The following is a 5,527-nucleotide window of genomic DNA, read 5'->3' as shown; positions in this document are numbered from 1 at the left end:
TTGTAGGACTGAGGTCCCAGTTTTCTTGCTGGCTGTTGGCCACTCTCTAGTCTTTAATGTGGTCTCCCCTTTATATACAAAACCAGCAAAACCACTGAACCTTTTTCATCCTTCGAACCTCTCTGACTTACTCTGCCGTCAGCTTGAGAAAAGTCTCAGCTTTTAAAACTCACATGATTTTATATATATATATATATATATATATATATATATATAATTTATTTATTTTTGGCTGTGTTGGGTCTTTGTTGAGGTGCGCAGGCTTCTCATTGCGGTGGCTTCTTTTGTTGCGGAGTATGGGCTCTAGGCACGCGGGCTTCAGTAGTCGTGGCTCACAGGCTTAGTTGCTCTGTGGCATGTGGGATCTTCCTGGACTGAGGCTCGAACCCATGTCCCCTGCATTGGCAGGCGGATTCTTAACCACTGCGCCACTAGGGAAGCCCAAAGCTCACGTGATTATATTAAGCTCACTGGATGATCTCCCTTTTGATGAACTCGAAGGCAACAAATTAGTAACCTTAATTACATCTGCAAAATGCCTTTTGCTACGTAAGGTAATGTGATCACAGGCATGTTTTTACATCATATTCACAGTCCTGGGGATTCGAGCAGGAAATCGTGGTGTCGTCTTAGAATTCTGCCGACCTCATCTACACTGCCTTGAATTTTAGAATGTTCAAACTTCACCTTTCCTTGGGGCACAGGAAAGGTGATCACTTGATGCTGGATTTGGGGGAGACCCTCACTAGGGCAAAGCATCCAAGGATGCTTGAAGGGAGTGGGATTAAGAGTCGAAGGATGGTTAATCTTGGATAAGGACAGACATTTTATTTGCTTATCCAGCCATGTTTATTGAGAATCTCTAGGTGCCCAGGATCTAGCAGTGGGCAGAATAGACACAGTCCATGCCCTCATGGAGCTGATGGTCTGGTGGGTGATGAGGGTTCCCCAAAGAGAAGTATGGGGTTCAGTGGGGGGAAGGAAACGAAGGCTAGCCTGTCATCTGAGGGCAAAGAGGGCAGGGGTTCAGGTAAATTTTTACAGCTTATGTGAGGAATGGGAAGGACACCATCTCCTAGGTGAGGTAGAGCTCAAACAATTATAGGCTGATCTAAAGAGCACTGAGTCCTCTAAGGATCCTGAGCTCCCCTCATGCCCCAGGGATCACCAGGAAACTCTGTCTCAGCCTATTAGCTTAGCCTGGCAGTCACTAACTTGAATATAGAAATGCCTACAAGGGCAGGAACTTGACATAAATAAATGGCGCATCTGAGTGTGAACAAAAGAATAGGGCAAGTGTGATGGCAAATGGTGACTGGCCTGCGGCTTTGGTGTCAGGAGGGTAACAGGGAGTGCTGGGGTCCGTGCACACTGGAGCATGGACACCTGTCTACAGGGGTTGCCAGTACCTACTCCAGCTGTTTGTACCATCAGGAACAAATCATCAGGTCTTCTGACTTTTGACAAAATTCAGATGATTTTGTGGAAAATCCCCGATTTTAAAAATTTAAGTAATTGTTTTAAATGTAAAGATCTTCAGAGAGGTGACATACGTGCAGGTGTCTGTGACACAGGGCCAGCCTGCAGACATCTATTTGTGAACTTCAGTAGAGCTGCCCGCACTGAGTTGTGTTTGGGTGTCACATCGTCAGCTTTTTTTCTTTTTTTTTTAATATTTATTTATTTATTTTGTTGCACCAAGTCTTTGTTACGGCACGTGGGATCTTCGTTGCGGCACACGGACCTCTTAGCTGCGGCATTCCGTCTTCTCAGTTGCAGCATGCATGCAGGATCTAGTTCTCCGACCAGGGATTGAACCTGGGCCCCCTGCGTTGGGAGTGTAGAGTCTCACCCACTGGACCACCAGAGAAGTTCCCCCCACCATCAGCTTTAACTGAGAAGTGCAGGTGGCCTCTGTATCCCAGGGTTCCCAGCCCGAAGCTTTGCATCACAAATACCTTTGCACACTTTCAATGGAGGAAACCTTGTGTCTCCTTGAGATTTCTATTTCTCCCCTTCCATTGTGACCATGGGAACAATCACATTGCCTTCTCTGCCATGCATGTTAGACGCTCACAGTTCAATTCAAAGTTTTGCTCCTCTGGTATCCAGTGTCTACCTTTTCCTCCTCATGGTCTCATCAACTGAGGCAGCTGTCCAAGCTCCTGTTCCATTTCCTAGTACGTACTATCTGACTCTGGGCTGGGAAGCTAACTATTTTATTTACCTTATTATCTACAGTGTCTAATACATGGGAGGCACTCAATAAATATTTGAGTGTTGGGCAAATGATGAGTTGCCCATTATTTTTGGTTGATACAAGAAATAGACATGTGTGAAAAGAACACTTTTGTAGACACTATTATTGAAAACTCAACCCTTAAGATCCCTTAATGAATAATGAATTAGAGTGACCAACAGTCCTCACGTGCCCAAGAATGAAGGGGTTCTTGAGATGCAGGACTTTCAGTTTTAAAACCGAGATGAAAGAGTTTCCCAAGACACAAAACTTTCAGTGCTAAAACTGGGAAAGTCCCGGGAAAACTCAGTTGGTCACCCTCCCTTAAATAAAAACTCAAAGGAAAACAAGCTTCTCTTGAAGCTCAAGAAATGGAAAAAGACCATTTCTGCTGCTAAACAGGGATGATCCCTTTTATCTGCTGATGGGAGGTTTGAAAATCTCACGTCCCCTCTTTACCTTGACCTCTAAGAAACTCCAAGGTAAATTCTCTGGATCATGTCAGCAGCATCTGTCAGTCTGTGTTGTCTGAGATAATTGTTTCATTGACTCTGCCTTGTTTTTCTTAAATCTTTTTTCTCTTTAAAAGTGGTAACGTGGTGTAAATTGCACCCAGAATTACATTAAATAATTTATGCCAACACACATGAGGGAAAGCCTATGTCTTTTGCCTTTTTGCTTCTTTTCAATTGGCTGTTACTTCATTCTATGTGTGTATTACTTCAGGGGTTGGCAGACTATGGCCTGTGGGCCAAATCTGGGACCACTGCCTCTTTTCGTAAATAAATTTTTACTGGAATAACAGTCATACTTATGAACTTATGTATTGTCCATGGCCGTTTTCATGTTACGAGGGCAGAGTTGAGTAGTTGCAACGGACACTGTGTGGCCCACAAAACCTAAGATATTTGCTCTCTATAGTCTGTCAACCCCTGCATTATGTCACAAACCACAAATCCTTTTGAAAGGATTTATATAGAATTTCAAATTTTACACATATATTACCCTTTCTGTTCCCAAATGTAGTTTCAAAATTTATACATGTATATATATATATTCTGTTTACAAAAGTAGTACATGCTAATTATAAAAATGTTAACATCACAGAAATACGTAATGATGATAGTAACCATCCCTTTTTAAACTCAATTCCTACTGGTAAGCCTCAGTTAACTAGTCAGTGTAGATTCCTCCTGATTCCTTTCAGTGCATAAACTAATTCACATATATCATTAAAATAATACTAAAAAAGACATAAATCTCTCTGTGAGCACATTTCCCTGGGTAAGCATTTTTAAATTCTCCATCAGCAGCATTTTTCACCCATGTCTCCACTGGCACATTTGCAGACATTCTCACTCATTGTTTCCAATATCTTTCCTCATTGATCTAGTTTGATCAGAAGCCCTTTCTAACTCGTCTTCACAATAGCCACATCATTGCAGGTTCTAATTATTCCTGGTACCTCTCATTTTAATGATTCTTTTTTGTCATTGCTAATTACTGTTACTTTAAAACATCTCTCAGAACCAATGAGGATGTCAGATGCCTGCAGACTGTCACTTTGCTTCTAAATCATCAAGCTAAGTGTTCAGGACATGGCTTCAGCTGATCATCTATTTGTTTCTGAGAGACTATCAGGACCACAGACCTCACGCAACACATGCATGATCGCGTCACTCACCCCCAGAAGTCCAAATCTTCTAGGGCATCCGTCATCACCCAGAATCTTAGATCCACACTGCTTTCTACGTACTGATTGGACCAGCTTACCTCCCCTCTCCAAACATTTCCTCTGAGCCCTTTGGAATTCCCAGTTCGTAACCAGGAGACATCCCTATATTTTCTTTTCTTTTTTTTTTTTTTGCGGTACGCGGGCCTCTCACTGTTGTGGCCTCTCCCGTTGCGGAGCACAGGCTCCGGACGCGCAGGCTCAGCGGCCATGGCTCACGGGCCCAGCCGCTCCGCGGCATGTGGGATCTTCCCGGACCGGGGCGTGAACCCGTGTCCCCTGCATCGGCAGGCGGACTCTCAACCACTGTGCCACCAGGGAAGCCCCATCCTTATATTTTCAATTTCTCCTCCAAACGTTTTCTTTCATTTCTTGCCTTGGTTTAAGCCAGAGCTCACCCCACCCCCACCCCCCGCATCCTGGCCAGCCTTCCCAAGTGTAAGTTGCTTTTCTCTCTCAACTCATGTACCCCAAGGTTCCCCTTTGCCACTTCCAAAACATTTTCCCTTTCCAAAAAGTCCCAGAATCTTTCAAGCGAAGCCCTCAGATTATAGTGCCAGCTATGGTCAAAATGGTCACCAGCTCTTCTCTCAATCATTAGAGATGCTCATGCTTAACGAGCCACTATCTTTATTCCCACCCTGTTTTCGTCATTCTCAGTGATTTCAACATTTACACAGATAACTCATCCAACCCTTTGATGTCTCCATTCCTTGGCCTTCCCACACATCCACGTCTCTTTCCCATCACTTCTCAGCCTTTCCCATGGCCTTGCCGTTGATGGTAACTGTACAACCTCTTAAATCTGAATTTCAAATCTCCCCCTTTTTGACCAATATTTCCTCTCATACTCTAATACCTCCACTCCAAACAATTTCCTGACTCGGTGAGACCTTTAGTTCAGTCCCATCCAACAGAAAAATAATGCAAGCTACGTGTGTCGCTTAAAATTTTCTAGTAGCCGCATTAAAGAAATATAAACAGTTAAATTTAAATAATATTTTTGTTTAACCCAATGGATCCAAAATATTATCATGTTATCATTGTAACCAACATAAACATTATTAATGAGATAGTTTACATTCTATTTCTCATACTCTGAAATATGTGTACATTACACTTACTGTACATCTCAATTTCGACCAGACGCATTTCAAGGGCTCGATAGCCACATGTGACTATCATATTGGACAAAGCAGCTCTGGTCCATTGACCTAATTAAGTTTTCATCCCATCTCTTGAATGTCCTCCCATTATTTCTTATCCAAAGCAGATTCCATTTCCCACTACTATCATCACGCTATTTCAAACATCCTCCACTGTCCCTTTATCTAGTCATCTAGAAAAAACTCATTATTGGTTGGACCAGACAATCAGTTTGCGCTCATGCAGTTAAATACAGGAGAAAATCACATCTGGGCTGCCTTGCTTCATGTTAGCTTTAGGACCACAGATTTCAAATGGGCACATAACCCTCCACAGAAACCTCATCACATGTTCTTCATGGCATTTGTTTAATTGCTCTCTGAGACTGCTATCTCAAACGTTTTCGTCTC

This window comes from Monodon monoceros, unplaced genomic scaffold, assembly GCF_005190385.1.
Source record: "Monodon monoceros isolate NGI ecotype Baffin Bay Population unplaced genomic scaffold, NGI_Narwhal_1 Super_Scaffold_13, whole genome shotgun sequence".
Classification (NCBI taxonomy): Eukaryota; Metazoa; Chordata; class Mammalia; order Artiodactyla; family Monodontidae; genus Monodon; species Monodon monoceros.
The sequence above is the reverse complement of the archived record's forward strand: the minus strand, read 5'-3'. Positions refer to the sequence as shown.